The sequence below is a fragment of the Protopterus annectens genome, chromosome 7.part0, assembly GCF_019279795.1.
Source record: "Protopterus annectens isolate FY-2018-M chromosome 7.part0, PAN1.0, whole genome shotgun sequence".
NCBI classification, from domain to species: Eukaryota; Metazoa; Chordata; order Ceratodontiformes; family Protopteridae; genus Protopterus; species Protopterus annectens.
The window spans coordinates 1,826,587,125-1,826,614,905 of NC_056739.1; the positions used below are offsets into that span (position 1 = coordinate 1,826,587,125).

The 27,781-nt window shown below is 38.4% G+C and overlaps 1 pseudogene; it reads right to left on the bottom strand.

The window, feature by feature from the left end:
- Positions 1-1,780: 1,780 nt before the first annotated feature.
- LOC122806197 overlaps positions 1,781-27,781 on the bottom strand; it is a 37,168-nt pseudogene continuing 11,167 nt past the window's right edge.

The window sequence follows — 27,781 nt, forward strand, 5'->3', positions numbered from 1 at the left end:
CCTGCTAATTATGATATACATAGCACCCGTCTAAGCTCAAACACAGTGTTATGAGACTTGGGGGCACATGTTGAGAGCAATCTACACTTTCATCAGTATGTGTCTATAGTAGTGACACACACATTCTGCATTGCACACATCATACATAGTGACATCACATCCAAGACCAGGGTGGTCATACCTCTGCTGTACTCTACCCTTATCAGATCACTAATTAAGTGCAATGCTCCTTTCTGTCTACACATCACCAGACACCTGCAGCAATTAGAGAAAACATAGAGTTGTGCCTGGGAGACTTCAGGGACTCCAAACATGATATACATGGAAAGACTGATAGACCTGTCACTATATTCGGTATCATGCAGGCTGCTGAGAGGTGACGTATGCCTGCCCTACAGAGCAGTCTCAGACCCTGGCCTACTGAAAATGCTGCACATCTGCAAATCAAATGGGACAAGAATAACTTAGACCATAGTTCTCAACTAAGCCTGTGGCATAAACAGAACATGTTGGGGAGACAGATATATCCCCCCAACAACTCATACTCCTCTGTAATAGGCTCCCACTGCATGTGAATCAGTGCTCCACAATGACCCCATTCAACCACAACCTTAACTACTCACTGGGTGATTGTAAAGTCACCTTTGGGTAGCACCTATGTCCCTCATAGACAGGGTCATTTGGTGCTGCTCACAAAATTGCTCTGCTAAGAACTACCATTCAGCTATGCTCATTAAGGGTATTTGTGCTTTTTTACACAGCTAGGCTTCTAAACACTGTATGGCCATTAGACTAGTACCCTCCTACGCACATATGAAGCTATGAGCCTATGCAGGTTTCCCAAAATTTTGTCTCCCATATGGCCTGCTGATTTCACCTACTATAATTCCAACTGCAGCCATGTAAAAGTAAGATGTCGGACTTGGGCCATGGCACTTCCATAATGTACTTTGTTCTGTAGTCTGTATGCTTAGATAGGTAGGTGTTGTATTCTCACTGCAGTCAAGTGTGTGTGTGTGTATGTGTGTGTGTGTGTGTGTGTGTGTGTGTGTGTGTGTGTGTGTGTGTGTGTGTGTGTGTGTGTGTGTGTGTGTGTGTGTGTGTGTTTGTGTCTATCCAGAAGAGCAGAAGTGTGTACCCTGTAGTTACTGCTCCAATCACATGAATTGACAGTATTTTGATACTTGCACCTGCTTATAGATCCGTTTTATGCAGGGCTTCCAACTTCTTCTCTCCAGCATGCACTGCTGATGTCATCCACCATAAGGTGATCTACAGCTGTGCAAAAGTCAGACTTGCACTGTGGCATTTGTGTAAACTATTGTGTTCTTCAGCCTGTGTACATAGAAATGTAGGGGCTCTATTCTCACATAGGTTTATAGATTAGTACCATTTTCAGCTTGGCTAATTAACCCATGTGAGAATTAAACCCTGCACTTTGTGTGTGTATGGTAAACACCTTAACCACTATGCCAACCTCTCACCTCATATGACTTTCTTCTGATTAGCATTCTTGATTCTGTGTTACAGAAAAACATTTTATATCAACCATGAAAGGACATTTAACTCATTCTGTGAGAACCAGTGAAATGATACAGGAACATCTTTATGCATATTTTAAAGCTATGAAATTCTGATCTTCAGATATAAACATACAATTTGTTCCTTTATGAAAGAATGGGCAAGAACCAAATCCTCCCAGCTGCACATACTGAAAGCAGGAGCCTAATTATCAAAGCTTTCAGAATCTTCATCTTTCCTCTTCAATACCCAAATCTTCCTAGAGTCTGGTGTGGCCTCCACCACTCACAATGAGAATCTCCCCAGTGATATAGGAAGCATCAGAAGAGCAAAGGAAAGACACTGCACCAGCACACTCCTCTGGTCTCCCAAACCGCTTCAAAGGCAATTTTTTATTTACCTCTTTCATTAGATCTGGATTTTGCCACAGATATGTACTGTATCTGGTCTTGATGAGTTTGGGTGCAATACAGTTCACACGAATATTCATGGGACCAAACTCATAAGCCAGGACTATGATCAATCCTAGAAGGGCAGACTTACAGAATATGGACCAATACCCAGTGTGGGATTGTAAATGGCAATAGAGGATATTAACACAATGGTACAACCACCTCGTTTCTGCATATGAGAAACAATAAGTTTTATTAAAAGGAAGACTGCTGTCAGATTTACATCAATAATCTTGTTCCAAATTTCCTTCTGCAATCCAGCATATTGCTTACAAAAGGGTTTTTTTGCTGCATTAGATACAAAAAACATCAATCCCACCATACTGCTTGACAATCATCTTGACTAGCCTTTCTAGGTGATCTTCATTTCCCACATGGCAAACAATTCCTGAAACATTAGGACCTTCAGATGTCAGCTGTGCTAGTGCTGTATTAACATGTTCCTGTGTTCGACTGCTTATTATAACACAGGCACATTCTTGTGCCAAGCATCATGCAATAACTAGACCAGTCTTATAAGCAGCACTAATAACTATTTCTACCTTCCCTTTATGCACCTCTCTTGAAGCTGCTGTTCTAGTGGTCTGCATATTTATGAACAAGAGGAAACAAAACGAGGAGTTGCAGTTAACTGTGTGTGAGTGAACTGCTGCTTCACATTACAGAGAACATTTTACACCAGCATGTGGGATACTGTTATATTCTCCTCACCAGACATTGCTGATGTCATCTGCTATAAAGTGTTGTCTGAGACTCTCCAAATTGGTCTTGAGCTGTGGCACTTGTATAAAATACTGTGTTCTGTAGTCTGTGTGCTTACATTGAAAGCGGTTCTATTCTCACTGTAGTCAATTGTGTGTGTGCTGTTGCTTGACATAACAGACGGCATTTTACATCAGCATGTGGGACACTGTTATATTCTCTGAAACAGACACTGCTGATGGCATCAGATATATCAGATTTTTTGATATGCAGTACTCCCACCAGGGCAGGGTCAGAGACTGGCCTGGAGGCCAGGCAGAAGTCTCCTCATCCTATATAATAAATATTACAGTGACATGGCTTTCAATCTATCCACATACATGATGGAATGGTTTGTAGGCCCTTTGTTATCTTGTTGAGAAAGCCCTGTGGTCCCTACAGTTGCTGCATGTGTCTGATGAGGTACATTGAAAAGAGAAGTGTTGTGATGAGGTTTGACTACAGTGTTGTCATACATTCCTAAGTTATGAATATGATGGTGTGACTTATGATGTGCACAACATACTTTTTCAATATCAGTGTGGACACTTGGTGGTAAAAGTCCAGAATGATATCTACATGTATTCCCAGTGTTTCCAGCACTGAGTCTTTGCATGGTTGGACTGTTGTTAATGCTGTGATTAACATGGACTTCCACTTTTCATATGGACAGCATTATAAACACACATTTCTTCAATTATATATAGATTGTGTGCCTTTGTCACCATTCGGTTGTGTGTTTTAGCCCTCCTGTACTGTTATCATCATTGATGGACTCAATAATTGCACACAATATGCAAGAATCAGCAAACTTGGTAAACCAAAGGCCATATATTTTAGCCTGAACTGTTGAGAAATAGAGTTCAAACCATGAAGGGCCAAGCACAGATCCCTGGGGTTTACCAGTGGTGACAGCTCTACTGGTACAGGTTGATTCCGGAACTTTCATATGTGTTCTGTCAGTGAGCCAATTGGTTGCACATCAACTGATGTAAGGGTTAATCCCCAGCTTGGAGGATTTCTCAATGATATCTGCATGGGGGATTGTGTTAAACTCTAGCCCAGATCATGATGGGCAGTATGCACTGTCTTACATTAATCCAGGCCTATCACATGGAATCAATGGGCTGTGACAACATCACAGATCATCTATGGCGTAACTCAGCACATACACCTTCCTGATACCATTGAATACATAGTTCTACATACCCTTCACATGGCCTATGTTCCCATACACGGGTGTACATCAACATGCATCTACCTGAGTAGGGGGGACAGCACCTGATGCATGCACATGTAGAGGCATCCTGACTCTTCTCAACTGTGGGATAAAACAACATGTCACCATGGACCTCTTCTACATGTACACTAATATTCCAGGTGTGCGCAACAGACCTGTGTGAATTGTTAATGCTAGATCAAGTTCATTACATGTGGCAGATGTCCTCAAAGTGATAATCGAGGGCATCATGATGATAACAGTATCATCTTGCAGAACTTGACCAGGTAAAGGCATATGACACAAATCCACACTGATGTATTCAGTCAATATTGTCATATGTGGCCATAAACAGCTATGTCACCAAATGGATAGATCAGTATATGACATATGTGGCATCTCACTATGTTAAAATGTGTGACGTGACCTATGTGTCAGGTCCAGTGATCAGGTCAGTACATCAGGAGTGTCTGCTAGACCCTTTCCTACCCATTAGTTAAGTGATGGACATCGCAGATGACATACACTTGCTGAGTCCAAACAGCTACCTGAAGGACTACAGATTGCAGACTTCAACTATGATATTAGTATAATACAGACAGTATCAATACATACCAAAATCTTCTCCCATAGCCATGACCACACTGTCATTGACAAGAAACATGGATGGATTTGTTGAATCAGGAAACAAACACACCACCCAAGTATAATGTGCACATCACACCCTATAATCAGACCAATAGGTATGTGACCCATGTCCTGGGGTGGACGGTAAGTGGTACATCCACCAGCATGTGGCTACAGTGCTGACTACTCCCTTGAACATAACACAAGTACTGATTATGTGCATACCTCTCAACTTCTTACAGAAATCTGGACAAAGCCATAAATAAAAGTGAGACAAAGGCCCAAAAATAGGGACAATTTTTAAATATTGCTCTTCCAAACTTAGAAAGTTGATAGAATAACAGGTTTTACATTAACATGATTTTTCTGAAGGGTATGAAGTCTGAAACTCAAATGTATGTCATTATTTTCTAACTTTAATCTTTAATGATTTACCAGTAATTTTGCCAGTAATTTGCCAGAAAACCACAATTTTATGACAGACGAACCTAAAATATGAGGCAAAAATCTGGACATTCTGTGAAAATCTGTACAGTTGAGAGGTATGGTTATGTGAAGGACATTCACATCAAAGGCCATAACATGTTCATGGTTCCAAGTCTTTATCACACCACTAACTGTGTACAATGCACCCTTCTTCATGTATCTCTCTATTCATCTTCCAGTGATGTGTAACTGAAGTATACCATCTTTGTCACAGTGAGCTGTCTCACAGCTTATTGGCCATACCTTGATATTCTTTCTGTGGAATATACATGACTGTCTGATGGTGCAAAACACCACTCAAGTTGTTACACCAGGTACATGTGTGCTACCTGTACTGCTTATGCACATGGTAGTTACATAGTTGTTTGACAACATTAATGGCATGTTTATCATTAGTGACAGTGTAGATTTTGATATATATATATATATATATATATATATATATATATATATATATATATGTATATATGCCATGCATTGCCCATACTGTCAGATACAGATATAGCAGTGTCCCTCCTGTTGTTATTATAGTGGGAGGACATTGTGCATGGTCACCCTCATGAGTGTGGATGTATCATATCATAATAGTTGTTGAAGTGTGTGTGTGTGTGTGTGTGTGCAGGTTTATCTCTTATCACTCCACATCACATATGTTATGTCAAAGGCATGGGATTACTGGTTGTATTATTCTGATATTGTCCATGATTGTGGTTGGTTCTTGTAATGTTTTCTGTGAACCTTTACCTGTGACAAGCTTGCTGGTGACCTCCACTGAGAGTCTTCTTTAGAGATATAATTTTGCACAGCTTCACAATACACACCCTAACCCAATTATATGTCAGATCCCAGATAAATGTCCTCTGCATTATTCATGCAAGGTTGCTTATCTTACACGGATATCCTCCCCATTGTTATGTCACTTTGTGTGACAGTCACAGTCAACACATTTTCACCGTACATTCCGTACTGTACTATGTAGATATGTGTTTGGTGTTGCTGCTACAACCATCTTCCATTAACATGCCCTCCTCTGCTGTACATGAGGGAATTTCACCTGTCCTCCTTCCCTGTGTTCTTTCCTGCATTTCATCTGTGTGTCCCTATTCAATACACACACTTCCCTTGAGTGTAGAATGCAAGGAATGGGATATCACAAGAATCTGCACTGTAGTACACTATCATGTACTGTGTTTGGACAATATACTTCACATTCGTACACCTCAACTGTCCAGATATTCCCAGGATGTTCATATGTTTTCCTTATCAAATATGTGGCTTTCTACCCTATCACTGGGATGACCTCTGGATTTGAGTGCATATCCCTCAACTGTCCGGATTTGTTCAGAATGTCCATTTTTTTCTCCTATTTGTGATCTTTTCCTCATAACATGTTTCTTTTCTGGCAAATCATTGTCATGTCATTGCAGAATGAAGTCAGAAACTGATGACTGACATTTGAGTTTCAACCTTCATGTTCTTCAGAAAGTTCATGCTAATGTACCACCTATTTATTCTATCAACTTTCTAAGTTTGGAAGTGCAATATTAAAAATCTCTCCTTATTTTTCTGCCTAGGTTCCCCGCATTATGTATGCCTTTGTCTCCAAATTTTCCTCAAAGAGGGTGACAGGTATGTTTGAGTTTCATTCTACCACAAGTCTATGTGACATCTATGGCAAATATGTCCCTATTACTGGTTAAATGTCCTTGCATTATGTTGGCTTTTGTGGAAATATGTTGCACTAGCAGAGTCACAGCTATCTGTGAAACCCTGGTGGTCATTGTGGTATTCTGTGCAAATTCACATACTGTAGGTGCTCTATTTTACACAGAATTTATATTCATATTTGCTTACATGGTTTCCTGGCCGGCAACAATTTTGCCGGCCATGAAACCTAGCATAGACATGCTGAGCCTCATTAATATGCACCGCATGCCACTGCGCACCACGCACCATCACACTAACAAGCAAACTCCTTGTAGACTTGGTGCAAAGCCTACATGGAGTTTTTTCAGTCCTGGGGGTCATTTATAGAAATATGGTCAATTGTTTAACATAAGTACATGCATGTAAAGCTCAATATTCTAGCAAAATATGTAGTCAATTGTTCAAAATCAGAATATGTAGGTATGGTAAAATATTCCAGCAATATGTGGGCTTAGATTTGTTAGATTAGCAAGCAGAAACAGTAGAAGCACAAGTGAGTCAGGAGTTCCAGCAAAAATAATTTAGTTCTCCAAGAGCTAATGATCTGCTATTAATATGCTTTTTTTTTCTCAAACTATACTGTGTGGTACTATTGACGTACTTTAATCCATTATGATTTACCAGAAAATTAAAAAAATGATGAGGGATAGAGTAAAAATGTGAGACAAACTCAGGTACATTCTGAAAACTCATGAACGGCTAAGAAATATGTTCATATATTTTGTGTTTTTTGCACAAAGCAGTTAGTCAGTTTCAGTCTTTGTATCTTTATGCCCACAAAACCTCATAGCACAAAAGTAAGGGACTAAGTTAAAAATAATGGGGAGATGATGAAGGGTAAAACTCAGGGTCAGATTTTTATATTTTGCTATTATAGATGTAAGAAAGTTGCTAGCAGCAGAGCTTTTGGCTTAGCATACCATTTTCAAAGGATATGAAGTTTGGCATTCACATCCATCCATCCGTCCATCCATCTATCCATCCAGTCATTGCTGTCCTCACTGCTTTGCCATACATTACATTTTGGTGGAATATTTCATTAATATGAGACACATATCTGAACATTTTCAATTGTACTGAGGTATGCCTATAAAAAAAATATGAAAATGCATGCTAATGCATCACCTGTTATTTTAATAGCTGCATATGTATGTCCATTAAATAAGCCAATTTTTAAGGCTGAGTTCCTCATTATTTCCTTCATTTTTTTCTTGCCTTTTTGCTAATTCTTGCACTAAGGGGTTGAGAGGTAAACTGGTGTGCAGTGCAATCAGAAGCAATACGGAAATATTTTTAAGTCTCCATAATATCTGAAAAAAGGTATATATATATATATATATATATATATATATATATATATATATATATATATATATGTGTATATATATATATTATATATCCATATATGGGTCTAGGACAGTCTACCGAAAGACTGTTTCACCGAAAGTGAAACGGACTGTCACAGTTTCGAGAAAGCACTTTTTATCGAAAAAAGTGGTTGTGCAAAACTTTTGTAAAAGTACAGGGAATCAGGGGGAAGTGGTAGTGGGCGAGATCGGACTACAGTGGGGATAAGGGAATATTCCATTTTCCCCACTGTAGTGTGATCTCGGAGTGAGAATATAAAAGTTGGAGGTGTGGGGCGCAGAGCCCCCACGTGGGAGGTGCAGGGGGGGGGGTGAAGCCCCTCTACGTAAACAAGGTGTGTGCGTTTTTTTTGTTTTTGTGTGTGTGTGTATGTGTGTGTGTGTGTGTGTGTGTGTGTGTGTGTGTGTGTGTGTGTGTGTGTGTGTGTGTGTGTGTTTTACCTTCTACATATATAAAATACATTATCATCTCATCATCAGTCCCCTTTTTCTAATTTTTTCTACATAGGGTCGGGGTATCATGTTAACTGTCACCAACTCTCTCTATTCAGTGCCACACTCCTGCCTTCTTCAACACTCATGCCTGACTGTCACAGATCTTCTTTCACACAATACATCCACCTCTTTGCTGGGCGTCCTCACTTCCTCTTACCTTCTTCCTGCCTGTCCCAAATCTTCCTCACCAAATTGTCTTCTGCTTTTCTGCACGTGTCCAATCCACCGTAATCTGTTTTCTTTGAGCTTTTCTCCAATTGGAGCTACATTGGCATCTGCACTTATGTCTTCATTTCTTTTTCTGTCCCACAGTGTGCATCCTACCAACATTCTCAGGCACTTCATTTCCATCACCTCTAGCTTCTTCAACTGTTCTGCCTTTACTGCCCAGGTTTCTGTACCATACAGTAGTTCTGGTCGCACCACTGTCTTGTTTACCTTACTTTCTAACTTCTTTGGCATTCTTCTGTGTTAGTCTACACCTGACACTCTATGCCAGTTGGCTGCAGCCCCTCTGATTCTAGCTTTGACCTCTTCATTCAGACTTCATTTCTCCTTAACCACCCCTCCAAGATACTTGAAGCTGTTTACCTGTTCCACTATCTTCCCTTCTATCTCTATTTTTAGCTTCTTCTGATTTCCCCAATTTGCTGCCATTACCACTGTCTTATCTGTGCTTAGTTTCACCCCATGTGCCTTCAGTTATTCATTCCATTCTCCTATCCTTTGCTGAAGTTCCAGCTCAGAGTCTGCCTGTAATGCCACATTGTCTGCATACAGCAACTTTGTTGATCTGTCCCCTCCGACCTGGTTGTTAATGTAGTCTGTCAGCAGTATGAACAGCAGTGGGCTCAGAGCTGAACACTGGTGTACACCCACTCCCGCTAGGCCCCCTACTGGGAGGCCGAACATTGTTGGCACTTGAGTCATTGGGTTCTTCAATATACCATGCATTAATTCTACTAATTCTACCAATGTTTTTAAAAACATTTTAAATATAAATATATATATATATATATATATATATATATATATATATATATATATATATATATATATATATATATACTGTTTTATATGTTGTTTATATATATATATGTGTGTGTGTGTGTGTGTGTGTGTGTGTGTGTGTGTGTGTGTGTGTTTATATACAGACAGACATATTTTTTTACATTATATTCTCCCTTCTAATGGCAAAACATTTTAAATCCCCTGTTCAGTGACTTTCAGTGATGGCTTTCTGAGTCTCTGAAAGTGTAGCTGTTCAGTTACTTTCACTTGCTCTGTTGTAGTGTGGGTAATTCATTCTCAGCATTAGGTGCGAAATTCCACAGATACAGACACAGGCATAAACACATGTACAGATCTAGATATATATATATATATATATATATATATATATATATATATATATATATATATATATATATATATATATAGATATATATATATATATATACACGGTATATATAGTTCTCTATATGGTATAGATATGATTGTTCAAATGTTCATGTCATCGAAATAAAAAAGCAGTATGTAGTGGAAAAAAAAAACAGTATGTGTAATCAAAAATCAGCTGATCACACTTACCAGGTTTTTTGTCTGTAAAAACAAAAGAAAAATCTAGCAAGGCTAGACTTTCCATTGTGTGATTCCTTAAACCTTTTGTATTATTTATTTATTTATTTATTTATTCCAGTTTGATAACCGGGGAGGTCCACTGGGCTCGGGGAGCCTGTTTTCAGTGAAGGCCTGGGGAGAAAAGCTCCAACAATACATAGTTACATAAATAATTAGTAAGAACTTTGCATTACTGACAAATAAACAAGTAGCATTCATAAAGAAACAAACAATTACAATTTTGTTTAGGTGTAAAAGACAGGCAAATGGCCTTGAGGCTGGATTTTACAGTATAGTTATATATACATAATACAAATGAGCAAGGTTAGCTAAGTGAGAGGTTAACCAGGAGTAAAAGTGGAGGAGACCTTGAGAGGTATAGGGTGAAGAGTACAGTAGCATTTCCTGTTTGAGTAAAGGTGAGAATGAAGAAGAGTTTTAAAGTTTTCGAGGTTATTGCAGGTCCTAAGAGTGGAGGGAAGAGCATTCAATTTTTTGGCTAGGGTGAAGGAAAGCAAAAGGTGACCAACTGGGCGCTTGGGTTTGTGGATGGTGATTAGGTTTTGGTGGGTAGATCTAAGTGTTCTATGGGGAGTATATGGTTGTAAGATAGTGGATTGTGCAGGGCACTTGATAGGTTGGAATAGTAGTCTATAGGCAGTCGTGATTTGGTGAAAGTCAAGTTGGTAATGGAGTTCAAGCCAGTTTAATGAGTGAAGAGAGGAACAATGAAGAGAGGAAGATTTGGGTTTGGTAGCAAATCTGGAGATTTTATTGTAACATATTTCTAGTTTTGAGAATAGTGAGGAGGATAAATTAGTAAGCAGAGGGGCGCCATACAGTAGAGAGGGAAGGAGATAAGTAGTGGCGAGAGTTAGTCTGGTAGCAGGAGAAAGGAAGTGGTTGTTTCTATAAAGTAGGCCAAGTTTTATGTGGGTTTTCTTTATGTTTAGCTGGACGTGAGTATTAAATTTTAGGTGTTCATCAATGGTTACACCAAGATGTTTGGCGGAGGGAACGACCTCTAAAATGGAGTTGTTATAGCTGATTATTTGGAATGAGTTTTTATCAATAGGGGAGGACTTAAACGGAGAGAATAGAAGGATTTTAGTTTTGTTAGCATTTAATGAGAGGTGATTTTGGAGCATCCGCTTTTCAGTAGTTGAGAAGGCTGTTTGTGTCAGTAGTTGAAGATATGTTAAGTTGAAGGCGCAGCAGATCAAAGTAGAATCATCAGCATATTGAACAATTTTAGTATTGAGTATGGTCTTGTAAAAGTCATTAATAAAGATGTTGAATAGAATTGGGCCAAGTATGGATCCTTGGGGTACTCCAGTGGGGGTAGAACAGAAGGTGGAGGTGCCCTGGCCCCATTTGACAGCCTGGGACCTGTCAGAAAGATAGCTGTAGAACCAGGAGAGAGTTTTGTGGGAAAGATTGAGATTAGACAGATGATTTATATTAGGTGGGTGTGGGAGATGGTATCAAAAGCTTTAGAGAAGTCCAGCAGAACTGAGGATGCTAAATTACTGGAGTCATAGGCTAAATTGACAGTATGTAAGAAGGATAGAAGGGCGGTGTTGGTACTATGTCCTGGACGGAAGCCGTGTTGGATAGGAGAGAGTAGCTGGTGTTTGGTAAGGAATACCAAGAGCTGAAGGTGGATGCATTTTTCCAGGAGTTTAGAGAGATGGGAAAGGATGGCTATGGGGCGGAAATTGGATACGTTATAGCTTTTGCCACCCTTGTGAAGTGGAAGAATATATGTAGAGTGCCATAGTTTGGGTACATAGGATTCAAGTAGGGATCTATTGATCAGGATGCTAATAGGGAAAGCAATACCATCGGAGGCTATTTTTAAGAAGGAGGAGGGAATTTTGTCGGGGGCATTGGAGAAAAGCTTTAGTTTAGAGAGTAGTTTCTTTATTTGGTAGGTGGAGATGGGTTTGAGTTCAAAGGTAGGGGGGGAGAGGAGGGAGAGGATGTTTGGTTGGGGTGGGGTTGAGGACTGTTGTTGGTAAAGGTCTTGGTTAACTCAGCAATAGAAGTGGTGAAGAAGGTGTTGAATAGTGAGGCAATTTCAAGGTCAGATTTGCTGGTGTCGGGGCAGGGATTGTTTTTAGTACCTGGCATAAGGAGAGAGTTGATAGAGTTCCAAAATGTTTTGGGGGTTTTTTGCATGATTTGTTTGTATTTTGATGTAGTAGGACTTTTTATCTTTGATAACTTGTTTTTTGGCAAAGTTTCTTAGTTGTTTGTATTTAAGTAAGATGTCTGGTTGTTTAGTTTGGAGGTATATTTTCCAGGTTTTATCTCTTTGTAGCATAATCTTTTTGGTGTCTTTAGTAAGCCATGGGGTAGTCTTAGTTTTTACTCTTTTTGTTTGTTCTTACTGGAGCTAGGGAGTTAAGGACATTTAAGAAAGTTGAATTGAAAAAGGCCAACGGCTGAGTCAAATGGAAGAGTTTTCATGGGGTTCCAATTGGTATTCTTGAATGAATCAGAGAAAGTAGTAGGGTTAAAGTTAGAGAGTTTCCGAGTGTGGATAAACTGGTGGGAGTGTGGGGGGGGGGGGTGAGGGAAGCTCGATGCGTGAAGGCAGGGAGGTGGTCTCCTAATGGGTCTGGTATGACACCAGATTGTATCACTTTATTGGGATGAGATACTAGGATCCAGTCTAGTATTGAACCTGGGGGGTTGGTTTTGTTGGGTCTAGTGATGGTGTTAGTAAGTTGAGTGTCGTTAAATAGATTGATTGACATGGTGGGGTTAGGGTTGTTGATTTTGTTCCAGTCTATATTTACATCACCCAATATGTAGGTTCCCAGTTTAATATTTGAGGAGGCCCAAGACAGGATGTCTTCCAGGGTGTTGGTGTTGTTACCTAGAGGAATATAGAGGGGAAATGAAGCAGATGTTTTTATGATTGTTAATTTTTAGAAGGCCTGCTACAAGTTCAGCATTATTGAAAGAAGGAATGGGATTAGGATATGGAGTAAAGAACAGCTGGTTGGAGTAGACTAGTGCAACACCGCCACCTCGAGTACTTAGGCGGTCAGATCAAAGTGATTGAAATCCAGGGGGAAGGAATTCAGAGTCACTTATGTGAGGTTTTAGCCAGGTTTCAAAGATGGCTACAATGTCAGGTGAGTTGTGAGTGAGCCAGGCATGAAAGTGGGTTATTTTATTTTTTAGGCTTTAGGCATTGATGGTGAGGAATTTGAGGTATTTATTAGTGTAAGTATTGTGGGAGCTAGTGTGGTTAGTAGGAGAGAAGTTTGGTCCTAGATTAGGGTGAATGTCACCGGCTAAGCAGAGGTAAGTGAAATAAGGAATAAGTTGTTTTGGTTTGTACTTAGTTATAAGTGTCTGGTAATGAAAAGGTCTGGGTTTGTAGTATTTAGTAGTGATTGGGAGAAGTTTTACTTTGAAGAGAGGGAAGGGTGGGAGGGAACTAAAGAGGCTGAGATGTTGCGGAAGTGTGTTGTGTGGGGAAGGTGGGGAGGCAGGGGTGGATGGTGTAGATGGAAGTGAGTATAGGAGGTGGCATGGTATAGAGGAAGTAGAAGAAGGATGTGGAAATAAATGTTTTAGGAGTAGAAGAGTGCATGATAGGTGGGGCCTGTTTTGATGTAATAGAGAGAAGGTTAAGGGACTTAGGAGGGAAGTGGTGAGGTAGTGAGAGGCAGGTGGGGTGGAGGGAAAGTGTTGATGTCAACAGTGAGGAAATTAAGGAAATCTCAAGGCAGGATACACTAGGGAATGATATACACGAGGCAGGACAAACCTTTGGTTCTTTTGAGTGTTAGTACAGGTTCTGCTCAAGGGACTAGTACAGCACTGGGAAAGTAAGCGTTCGCTTTAGATGGATGTCAACAGTCAGGAAATTCAGGATTCAGAAACTGGTACAGTTGTTTCATGCCACTGAAAAGTTGTACATATCTTACATGAACAAAACAATTAAATACTGCTTATCCAAGAGGCAAAAAGGATATATATGCAAACTTTACAGCAATTCTGAATGTCGATAACTTTTTTCTTTTAAATTCCATTACTAGATAAATTCAGTCCAAAAAAAAAACACACACGTTCCAGCCTTCTTATAGAATCACCACCACAGCATAAGTAGAATGTTTAGTTAACCTTTAGAAACACGGGTTTGTCATACTTAGCTGACATCCAAACTCATTAGGGTGTCTGCAAAATATCTCAACTAACAAACTAAAATAATGGCTAAAAAGGTCACACACTAAAATAATCAGTAAAAAACAAAAGAAAATTTAGCAAGGATAGTCTTTCCACTGTGTGATTCCTTAAGCCTCTTGTATTAGAGGCAACATGGGATATATGCAAATGACCCTTTAAGGACATCAGGTGTTTCAGCTATATGGCAATTCTGAATGTCCATTACTTTTTTCTTTTTATTATTGGACAAATTCAAGCCAATAATGCCAAACCCTATTAGCTGTGGATATGGATGTTTTTTTTTGTCTGTGTGAGATTGCAGTGCAGCAGGGACATAGCCAGCTTTAGGCACCAGTGAATGGTTGCTGGTGGCCCCCGGTTATGGGGCCCCCAACCACAGTAAGTTATCTTATGTTGATATTGTGTATTTTGATATTGTGTAACATGTCAATCAAACTGACAAAAGCTAGTACAGCATAATTAAAACCTGCTGGTGGACATTCTCTCCTCTAAAACTAACAACTTAGCCAGCTTTAGGCATCTGCAGTACCTGTGACTGCAGGAGATCCCTTTTAATCATCCTTGACTGTATGGAGGCCCACAAAAATTCATTTTCTGGTTATGTTCTTTAACCAAAACAGGGTTGTGATACAACCCTCTTAGGACAAAGTTGATCATCAGTGAATGAAAATGAACAAGGTACACATTAGAGATCAGCAGCCGAGAGAGACTGATCTCATCCTTACCTTACATTTAAAAAAAAAAAAAACTGATGTTTCCTATCTCCAGGAAAGATTTTCTCTTTCAGGGAGTTGTATAAATCCTGGCAGAACACTAGATACCATAACTCAACCTTTTTGCTGAGGAATTCTGGGCAACACCACAAAGAATAGAATAAAGACTTAAAAACTGAGGAAAACGCTTTAAATATTACACCAGTTCACTTAAAACGTTACCAGTATAACTTATTTTGCATCAACATGTATTGTTGGCAAAAAGAAGCATGAAACTCTGATGTCTGGGTTGACTGACTATCTGTAAGTAAGTACTACAATGCTGGCTCTCAAAATGCCAAGTACTGACACACCAAAAAAAAAGACTGAAAATTCAGGAGAAGAGTGAATCTCAAACATTGCTCTTCTCCTTTAATTTATTTATTTATTTTTTTGTGCAGGGGGAAAGCCTACCTGCACCCCCATACCCCAAAACTTATATATACCAACACAAAAATTACCATACCTCAGACAAAATGGAATATTCCAGGAAATGGCCATCTCAGAATTAGTGTATGTAAGTCTGCTGTTTTGGCCATTCAGTCTCCTTATTTCAGAACTCCCTCTAAATTGCCCTGACATTTTAAATTGTTACCCTGTCTGCAATCTTGAAGGAGTTACCAGCAAATCAAACTTTTTACAAGGGAAAGAGTCAAATAAGGGCCAGTCTGTGAAATTGGGGACAGTGACATGTATGTATCACTCCTCAATGTGGTAAATAAAAGTGACTTACCCCTGCTGCTGTTTGGTGACTGCTAAACAACAGGCACTGATCTTGTGCGGCAGTACCAGTGGTGTACAGTGTATTCTATTTACTGAAGTAAGTGTAAAACTAGTGTTGATATTGCTGATGTGTGTGTTGTAGTGTAAGAGTAACACACTGGCTATAATTTATTCCACGTTCTAACATAAAAGCTGCCATTATGCTTGTGTGCATGGGTGGAGGGGTTGCACAGTATTAAAAGTAACAAGCTGGTCATATTTTCTTTCACTCGCCATCACAAACATAACAGGCCTTACACGAGATAGATGGCTGTCTTTGGTGGTTTAGCAGGAAGAGACGCTGTGTGCAGCAAGTAGCACTGCCATCCCACAGTGCTTTGCACTGGTTGATTTCTTGGCAATGTGGAGTCTGCATGCCATACATTGTCTGCGTGACTGTCTATCTATGAGCTCTGGTTAACCCCAGCACCTCAGAAATATGCAGCAGGTGAAATGGAATTCCTCCCTTTTCCCTGAAGGAACATGTAGTGTGTGTGTGTGTGTGTATGTGTAAAAAATATAGCTGATTTTATTTTTCTGTGTGTGTGCACACAATAATGTTGGGACAAATACATTACTCTTACAGGTTCATGTGTAAATACTTGGCTATCAAATTTCAAACTGCTGCAAGCCTAGACAATAACCAGAGATCAGAATCAAACCTTGATTTTTGTATTTGTTAGGTAAATACCTAAACCCTTATGCCAGCCCTCCCCCCTCTACTGGGTAGCATTATATTTCAAATATAATGCATAAAATATATCACAGAACATTCAGATACTTAGGTCTACTAGGAGTCTGCTGGCTTCCACACCGTAGACTGTATAAATGGAGTTTGACATGGACATAATTGTAGCCTACGCCTTCAAATGTACCGATTCTAAAACAAGGTTGCTGTAGGTTATGGGGGGGCTGAGGAAGTGTGTGGATATTGCTTCTTTAATTTTCTTTACAGTCACCTTACAGAAATGCACACAAGATGATTATACCTTGCATTTGGGCTGAGGACACTGTGGTCATTCTTTTTTTACTTTTCTCACAGACCTCAGAGGTATACAGAGAAGGTTACTATAGCTTGTATAGGAGCAGTGTACTGTATAGGAGCAATAAAGTGCAATGCATTACTGTAGTCATTGTGTTTTTTACTTTTCTCACAATCACACAACAGTCATGTTTACAGATGGCTGCATTTTGGAGGCAGGGTGAGGGTGAGGAGTGATGAGTGAAAAGGCATGCTATGTATATGTAGGAGAGCAGTCACTTAAATATGTATAACTGTGGACATTTGAACCAGATGGATACACAGGCAGTGTCTGTCTTCTTTTGGGGTTTTGAAGGCAGGCAGTATTTCCAGATAAGATATGTGTATTCTCACAACTACACAACAGTTGGCTTGTTGATTTATTATAAGCTACTATTTTTCAGCTGTGGACATTAAGCTTTGAGCACAACTTTTGGGTTTCTTGAAATGAAAAAAAAAAATAGGACTGAAAGTCTTGCCTTACTGGTGATTTTTGTTCAAGCCACCATTGGCTTAATGGTTTGGAAATGCTCTAAAAGGCATCCAGGGATTCTGGGGGGGTCACAGCCTAATTCCATTATTTCCTAAGTGGTTATTATTATTATGCTGTTTTGGCCAGAAAAGGCATGTTGCAAGGTTTCAGGGAAAACTAAAGCTGAACAGCAACACTAAATTTCTTTGCTCAGTCATAATTTCTGTTCAAGTTATCGTTGGATGAAAAAGTCATTTAAAAAGAAAAAAAAAACTTAATATCCACTTCAGTGCATATTGAAAGTCATGGCTACTTGAAAAAGTTGAAGAGTAAGACAAAATGTGAGAAAAGGAAGAAAAACATAAATGTCCATGGTGTGGAGAGCCCACTGTTGAGGAAAGAGGAGGTGAGTACTGGGGGATGCATATATGTATATGTGTCGGGGGGGGGGTCATAAAACAGCAGGCATTGCCTAGGGTGCTATTTCACCTAAGTCCAGCCCTGTACATAGAGTTGTTGTAATGTACCATTGTTGCAAATAGATGCCAGTAACTGTGAATGTCCCATTGTAGTATACAATGGGGCATTCACATTGTGGTACACAGGCCTGTCGGAATATGAGCACTGCAGCTACAGATCAGTCTGTGCGTACTATTCTTAAAACTTTGCACACAAGCTAAGAGATTGCTAAGGCAGGCAGTATTTCCAGATAAGATATGTGTATTCTCACAACTACACAACAGTTGGCTTGTTGATTTATTATAAGCTACTATTTTTCAGCTGTGGACATTAAGCTTTGAGCACAACTTTTGGGTTTCTTGAAATGAAAAAAAAAAATAGGACTGAAAGTCTTGCCTTACTGGTGATTTTGTTCAAGCCACCATTGGCTTAATGGTTTGGAAATGCTCTAAAAGGCATCCAGGGATTCTGGGGGGGTCACAGCCTAATTCCATTATTTCCTAAGTGGTTATTATTATTATGCTGTTTTGGCCAGAAAAGGCATGTTGCAAGGTTTCAGGGAAAACTAAAGCTGAACAGCAACACTAAATTTCTTTACTCAGTCATAATTTCTGTTCAAGTTATCGTTGGATGAAAAGTCATTTAAAAAGAAAAAAAAAACTTAATATCCACTTCAGTGCATATTGAAAGTCATGGCTACTTGAAAAAGTTGAAGAGTAAGACAAAATGTGAGAAAAGGAAGAAAAACATAAATGTCCATGGTGTGGAGAGCCCACTGTTGAGGAAAGAGGAGGTGAGTACTGGGGGATGCATATATGTATATGTGTCGGGGGGGGGGTCATAAAACAGCAGGCATTGCCTAGGGTGCTATTTCACCTAAGTCCAGCCCTGTACATAGAGTTGTTGTAATGTACCATTGTTGCAAATAGATGCCAGTAACTGTGAATGTCCCATTGTAGTATACAATGGGGCATTCACATTGTGGTACACAGGCCTGTCGGAATATGAGCACTGCAGCTACAGATCAGTCTGTGCGTACTATTCTTAAAACTTTGCACACAAGCTAAGAGATTGCTAAGGCAGGCAGTATTTCCAGATAAGATATGTGTATTCTCACAACTACACAACAGTTGGCTTGTTGATTTATTATAAGCTACTATTTTTCAGCTGTGGACATTAAGCTTTGAGCACAACTTTTGGGTTTCTTGAAATGAAAAAAAAAAATAGGACTGAAAGTCTTGCCTTACTGGTGATTTTTGTTCAAGCCACCATTGGCTTAATGGTTTGGAAATGCTCTAAAAGGCATCCAGGGATTCTGGGGGGGTCACAGCCTAATTCCATTATTTCCTAAGTGGTTATTATTATTATGCTGTTTTGGCCAGAAAAGGCATGTTGCAAGGTTTCAGGGAAAACTAAAGCTGAACAGCAACACTAAATTTCTTTGCTCAGTCATAATTTCTGTTCAAGTTATCGTTGGATGAAAAAGTCATTTAAAAAGAAAAAAAAAACTTAATATCCACTTCAGTGCATATTGAAAGTCATGGCTACTTGAAAAAGTTGAAGAGTAAGACAAAATGTGAGAAAAGGAAGAAAAACATAAATGTCCATGGTGTGGAGAGCCCACTGTTGAGGAAAGAGGAGGTGAGTACTGGGAGATGCATATATGTATATGTGTCGGGGGGGGTCATAAAACAGCAGGCATTGCCTAGGGTGCTATTCCACCTAAGTCCAGCCCTGTACATAGAGTTGTTGTAATGTACCATTGTTGCAAATAGATGCCAGTAACTGTGAATGTCCCATTGTAGTATACAATGGGGCATTCACATTGTGGTACACAGGCCTGTCGGAATATGAGCACTGCAGCTACAGATCAGTCTGTGCGTACTATTCTTAAAACTTTGCACAGAAGCTAAGAGATTGCTAAGGAAGGATGGCAGTGACACCGGGATACTTGGAACTGTCACATGGTTCCCCCAACTTGCCATTTGCTGGGGCCCCCAAAATGCTGACACTGGCCCTGAGCAGGGATCAGGGAATTTTCCCTTTTCTCAATGCAATGTTATCTTGGAATTGGTATATATAATTATCAGGGAATGCAGCCCCCACAAAAAAAATTAAAGTTTTCTTTTTCTTTCTTTCTTTCTTTCTTTCTTTCTTTCTTTCTTTCTTTCTTTCTTTCTTTCTTTCATAGGTTGTATTTTCAAGCAATTGTGCTTGTCTAGTTTTTGTCCGATGCTTTCCTTGTTTGCCCAAATAATATCCATCTACCCATCTATCTATCTATCTATCTATCTATCTATCTATCTATCTATCTATCTATATGTATATATGGTTGCATGTGTACATATGTGCATGTGGAAGTATTCATACACAGATATAGCCATGTATTATTTTAAAAGAAGGTTACTGAAAACTATTACTGATTTTTTTTCTTTGTCATTATCTGAAACAAGCAGCGATTTCCTGGTATAGGCTTTCAAACAGATCAAACAGGCATTTTCACACAAGGCAGAAGTCACCTCTTTGTAACTTGTAGAAACAGAATATAATTACAGTTCCTGAAGCCTTTCTGAATAGCTCAAGTTTTTCACCGCAATGCTTTTCCTAACAGAGTACTGTAGCGTTTCAATTTGTTTCAGGATCTTCTTGAAAGTCTACAAAACACAGGTCTGTATTTAATGATAGGTCAGATAGATTGTGTATAAAGTGGTACTATGATTTCCCTGGAGTAACCAAACATGCCATTTATAATAAGATGAAAGACGCTTTTTGCCTTTGTTAGTTACACACTGTTCAAAGTTTAAACTGCTGCTCCTTCATCTTTAGTGACAATGTCATTTTTTGTGGCTTGACCATTTGGTCTGTAATCATAATTTAGTCCTTTTTTGTCAAGTCTCCTGACACTACATTTATTGGCCTTAAAGGTGAGATTATTATTACTAGCACAGATGACAGATTTCTATATGCCATAATGGATCATTTCAGCATGCCTTATTGAAGCAATTATTTTACATAGTTTGTGGTTATCAGCATATTTGGTTATTCATAGATCATCTTCCTTCATTTAAATTTGAAAAGAGCAGCACTAGTAAACATCATTAGGAGCACCAGTTAACCACCTACTCTAATTTCTTGGTGTTTAACCATTGTTACTCACGTGGAATTATGTGCAGATCTGCATTTTTTGTTTTTAATTCATCAGTTATTTCTCTATGAGGAAGAGTCAAATTGTATAGCAGCATGAGGTTTAAACCCTTTTGAAAGAATTCACACAATTCAAAAGGCAAAATCTCCTCTTAACAAAAGTGTGCTATTCAATTTCTAACAGAAATAGGTCACTAGTGAAATGTGTATTAAGCTCCATGTCTTACTTTAATCAACAAATATCCCATGAGAATACATGCATACATACATACATACAAATATTTCAGGCATGGGCAGCAATGCCCTTCTACCTACAAATGTGCCAAAAAACGTTATTCCTATATAAGTGCCCAGGTTGTTCTTAAAAATGTTTCTCTCCATGACCTTATATAACATTATGTTAGGCTGAAAAGACTACATTCGATTAGGATGGATGTGAACCCCCTCACACACATTTTATGAACTGGTACCAATGCAACTTGTTGCTATAGATCAAAGATGTGCCCACATTTTAATATTCTGTTAATGTGATTGACAAGAATTAAGTAAAGTTCTCCTTAATTCCATGCCAGGTGTTTCTCTAAATACATAATGGATTTCTCCTCCTACCTGTATACTATGTTATATGACTTTGCTTATTGTACATTTCCTCAAAACTTCCTGCAAGTAAATTTTTATGGTCCATAGCTGGGTGAGCACTTCACTACACAGAAACATGACACAGATTTCTTTCATTTTTTTTTCTGATATAATTAAAGAACAACTTAATCAACCTCATAGATCTAGTTGAGTTTATTACTGGATTTAATGAGAAATGGAAGTAGTTTCTGACCTTAGACTGTATGACTATAGCAATATTTGAAAGCTAAGAAGTACCTCTTTTTCTTTTGCTTGTGTATTTACTTTATTTATTTTTTTTTTAATTAGCATTTGCTTACTGGGATAATCTGACTGGGAATCTTGCATAACCTTTTTCAGTGGAAGCCAGGGAACAAAAGGTTCACATAAAAGGAACACATTCAAGTATGATCGTATAGTGCAGTTACAGGACATTGATACATACGAAATGATACAGTAATTCACAGCATGCTAAATAATACAGAAGCTTTGCGCATAATATTTACTTTATAAAACAAGTCAACAGAGCAAAAGTGCTGGTATGCACAAGATAGTTCTTTAAGTCCATTTGTGGCTGAAGGGTATAGAATTATAGAAGAAAGAAAAATTAAGCATGACGAGGTGTTATGCTGTTATGGTTGGAGTTTATCTGTAGTATGGTATGAATATAGCAATGACTGGTTAAGGTGGGCTTAGATGTAGCTTACACATAGGGAGATTTTCTATTTGCTTTAGCTGGAGTGAATGGAGTTTCAAAGCTTTGCAGCATATTTATACTAGAAATAATTGACAGCTGAGATGTTTTATTTGATTGTCATAAGGAAAGATTAATTATTGGAGATGATTATTGGAGTCACGATTTCTGTCCGGTAAGTAAATGTGTAATGTATTCTAAATGGATGTGGAAACTTCTGTGTGATGGGGTAGAGTGTGAAATGTTAATAAATATAAATAGAGAAGCTTGTTTGGAAGCTCTATCCATTTTAGTTCAATAATGGTTAGACAGTGGTGGGAGTAGGAAGGCAAATTTGTAGCCAGTTTAGCAATTTTATTGTCTCAAGTCCAGTTTTGGTTTTGGGGGTGGTTTAAGATTTTAAGTACAGGAGGCACATGCAGAAATGAAGGTAATAAGTAGATGCTATTGCTTTTCTAGTGTCAAGGCTGCAAAAGTACCTCACAAAGAGGATCCTAAGCCTTAAATATTTGTCCTATATGGACAGACTCAAAAAGCTCAAATTATTCTCTGACTCATATCGCCTACTTAGAGGCAATCTCTGCTTGATTTACAAAGCCATGTCTGACCCAGCCCTGTTAGAAATGCTACATCTGAAGAAATCCCAATCCCTCCACACCACATGCTCTAGAGATCTCAACCTCATTACCACAATCAACAGAACATGCTGGAGGGACAGGTTCATAACCCAGAGGCTGCCCATACTATGGAACAGACTTCCCATACATGTCAAACAGAGCACCTCACTGGCCTTCTTCATGAGAAATCTTGATGAGTGGTTGGGAAATAGAAAATTCACCCCGGGGATCTCTCCAGTGGCTCTACTCAACAGAGGCACTGGGAACTAAGGTCGGGTGGCACGATGCCAGGATAATCCTATGGGTTAGGCTTGTATAGGCTCCAGGGCCATTAGCCTAATACACACCTATGAACCTAAGAATGTATTGGTAAAGTAAGGTTTGGATCTATAGAGGCCACCAAGTTTTTAGAGTGCTTTTTTATTACTTGAGCTATATAATGGTCAAACATTATGTTTTCATCTATTTTGACACTGAGTGATCTATGTCTGAGATACTTACTAAGAATGTGATGTTTTCAGAGTTAATACTGAAATAGAGTTGTAGTTCTATAAGGCATTTTGGAGTGAATATCATGAGTTTGGTTTTGTTGGAGTTGTGTAGGAGACAGGCATAGAGTAGCCAAGTTTCAACAGAAGAGAAGGAGCCCTGAGTAATTATTGGGGGGAATTTGGTAAGGGCTGGGGAAAAGAAGTCAAGGGTAAAATCCTCTGCATGCTGTATAACAAAAGATTTAGAGGCCTTGTGAAGTGTATTGATGATGATATTAAATAAAAGAGGATCTATTAAAGCTGTGATTTATCCAAGAGTTCTTATTTAATTTGTCCATACTTATGTATGTTACCAGCATGTGTGTATGAATAAGAAGTTAATAATATCACACAATTCACTGACAGCATCCTGTGGAGATATATTTTTGCCATTCAGTGACAGGGATCATTAATTACTTCAGCTTATTATGCTGATCCCCATAGAAGCTTACTGCAGTGCCCCCTGCTCAATAAGCTGCTGTTTGCAGCAGCATCATGCTGTAGGGCCATTGAGGAGTATTTAGAGTTCAGTAACAGTTTGGCATATGGGCAGCTAGGTTATTTTAATAATTATATATTAAATATGGGCAGCATATTGTTCCACAGAGCAGATACAGCAACTAGCTCCCATTTACTCCTGTATCTAGTCAAGCACTATCCTCTACTCTAACAATGTCAGTGTGCAGTGGTGAGCCACATGACTGCATGTACTGCAGCCCAACATTGCTAGCATCAGTCTGGGATTGTGCACATTCCTAATGGGATACTGAACAATGACATTCCGTATTGTGTTACAACCTATAAGTGCTCAAAATCATGAGCCATTATCTTGCCTTACTTAAATTAACAAATATCCCATGAGGATATTTGCATTTGTACATGTATACATACAAATATTTCAGGCATGGGCAATAATGCCCTTCTAGCCTGCCAATATACCAAAACAGTTATTCCCAAAATAAGTACCTAGGTTGTTCTTAAAAATGTCTGAACAAGTTCTTGCTTTAATGCAATGTGCTAGTCTATTTCATTCTTCAATTACTCTCTCAGAGAACCACCTCTCATTATTAAATAATCTTTCTTTTTTAATTTCTTCAAATTTTGGGGGTTTCTAAAACCATGATGGGAGTGGACTCCATTCCTAAGTCAAGGTATGATTAAAGTTTATGATACTAGTATTGTTTCAATCTTCGATGTCAGCCAGAAGTGCTCTTTGCACTTGTCCATATATATGTCTACATCTTTTGTGTAGAATATCTGGTGATTCTCTACTACTTCTGGATAACCCTAAACATACCCAGAGGTAGTTGTATCTCACTGCCCAATATACCAGAATAAGGCCTCCTTCTACATGTCTGTATGAGGCACTGTACAAGTCAAGATGTTTTAGTCTTTCATAATAACTTAAATTTTCATATCCATAGATGTCCTTGATAATATTTCCACTATACTCTTTCTAATTTACTCATGCTTGTCTTCTTATAAAGTTTCCATATTGTTATTCCATACTCAGCTATGGGTCAAATGTAACTAGCAGACAATGATTTCATCATTTCTTATTCCCTAGATCTAATAAAATGCTTTGATGCAACCTATAACTATCATTAACAAATCGGATGGTATGATTAGAAAAACTTAAAACTGGGCCTAGCTATATACTTGAATGTGTTCCTTTTATGTAAAACTGGGCCTAGCTATATACTCAGTTCCTTGATTGAATCTACAGTTTCAATCACTCTGTGCTTTACTAAATATTCACCATTCAGTCTATGGCTCCCAAATCTCATATGTTTAGTTTTTGATGTATTTATTAGCATATTATTCTCCTATGTCCAAATGGTCAATTTAGTCAAGTTATTTCGCAAAAAATGCCCTATCTGTAATGCATGTACTCAGTTTACTCATTTTCACATTATTTGCATACAGCCATTACAACACATGCAATGAAAAATATAGATCTGAAAGATACAACCTAAACAAGTATGGGTCTAGGACAGAGTCCTGTATGACACTCTGACTGTACCCTAGAAATTCACCTATCCACTTGCTGTATGCTATCTGAAATGTCCTATTTGTAAGCCATGCAGCTATCCATCTTATCAAGAGTACATCAGTACTTATTCTAATTTATTGATCAGTTTATTTTGTGCATGACCCTATTCAATGCTAAAGTTAAGTCTTTATAAATTATATCACACCGAAAGCTTTTATTTATAGCTTTTTCTGTTGTTATAGAATATTATGTTACAGGTACTTATAGATTAATTTTCAACATATGCTTGTTGACATATGGTATCAAGTCCCAACTTTTTCAGTTCTGACAATAATTAATCCAAAATGACTTTATCCATTGTTTTCCACAAAATGAAAGTCAACTTGTGGCTCTGTATGACCTTGGGTTTGTCCTGCTCCCTTTCCCTAAAAGATAGGTTTAACAAGTGCATCCCTCCAATCTTGAGGAATCTTCCCATATTTAAATGACCTATTAAATTACAAATATAATGATACTGTAAGTTCATGCCAAAGCATTCTTAGGTCATTGTTACTAATTCCATGTCTTCACAGTGCTTTTCTTAGGTGCAGTTTGTATAGTTCTTTTCCGATACACTCTAATTTGTTTTCAATATCTGAGTTTACCTGGATGTTATTAGAAAAATGTATCACCCTCTTTGTGGAGCCAAACTGTTTTGCATAAGACTTTGTAAATATATTTAAAATTGGTTGTGTCTGAGAATAAATTTTAGAACCTGCACAAATTGATAATTTGTATGTCTCTATTTCTAATACATCTTAATTGTCTACAAAATGTTCAGTACCTTTGTATACATTTTCTTCAAAGTTCTCTTGATCTTGTCTCACACTATGGGCCACATTCAAAAAGAGTTACTCTCAGCATAGGTCTGCCCTGATTCCAAAGGACCTGATGTCAGTTTAAGTGACTTAAATTGGTGTAAGACTTACTATAGGGACCAGGTTCAAAAATGCATGCTCTCAGCCTGCTCAGTGTAACTGGTCATTACAGAGCAGGTCTTTTTGGAATCTGGGCCCTTTGTTTAATTTGTCTGTCCAGTTTGTTTATTTCATTTTTCAAAGTTAAAGTTCAACCTCTTTTCCAGTTCTTTAATTTTTGTGTTTCACCTTAATGAAGTATCTTGTTCTTATGAAAATATACCCTCCTGATGTTGTGTTCCTAGAGCCTGATAGTGAATTTTTTATTGTTTTTTTTTTTTTTATTTAAACAGTTTATCTTTACAGACTTATCACAGTCCTTTTACATTTTTTCCACCAAATGTATCGTTTACGTGGTGATTTTTCACTTCCATATAATCTGTTATTAAACTTCTGTGCATTGGTTGAGATATTAGTTTGTTAGAATTGTCTAGCAAAAAATGTAACCTTTATAACCCCATGATCACTGCACATCAACAGTAGTAAAGTGTGACATGACATAACAAGTCATTTCCTTAGAAACACAAAGAATGTCTAGAATGTTCTGCTCCTTGTTAATCTTTATGTATTTTTTACAGTCTGAAGCAATTTTTGTTCTTGAACATGCATTGTAAATCATTTCCTTATTAGTCCTAAGGTTTCCTGAATTCCACATTTTGTACGTAATAAGAATAACAGAACTCATCTGATATTGCTCATTATCCATCCCTAAGGGAGACTTCCATTATTCTCCTTTGCTGGGCAAACAGTGGGTCAAATTCTCAGTCTATTGTTTAGCAGTACAATTTTCTCAAGCATTCAGAATACAGACAATCTGTGCAAATTGGAGCTTCAGACTGGAACAGAACTTGGGGACAATGATTTTGACAGAGGCCATATAACCGTCTACTCATATTTACCATTTCTTAAGAAACCTTCCTTTCCTCGTGTACTCAGTAGGGTTAAGTTTGTTTAGTGTAAGTAATCAGAATCAGTGGACCCATGTACAATATCAGACACTGAGGTAAAGGGATGAGTACTGGATAGGCTGGTAGGCAAATAAAGTGACCTTACAAACTCATTATACTAGGGAGTTATATGTCAGAATGTCTGTAGCACTCCTAAAAGAGCATGCCTGTAGGATAAAAGGCTATTATTCAAACCCATTTGTGTCAAAAGCCAAACAATGACTGCACAAAAATCAAACCTATTTTTGCAAATGGGAAAGCACCTCTACACCTCCCTTGTCAACAGTGCCAAACCCATGCAACCCTACTTAGGTTACATTTATTACATACCTAATTTAAATTTAATTTAGTTATAGTCTCTAATGAATTTTAATG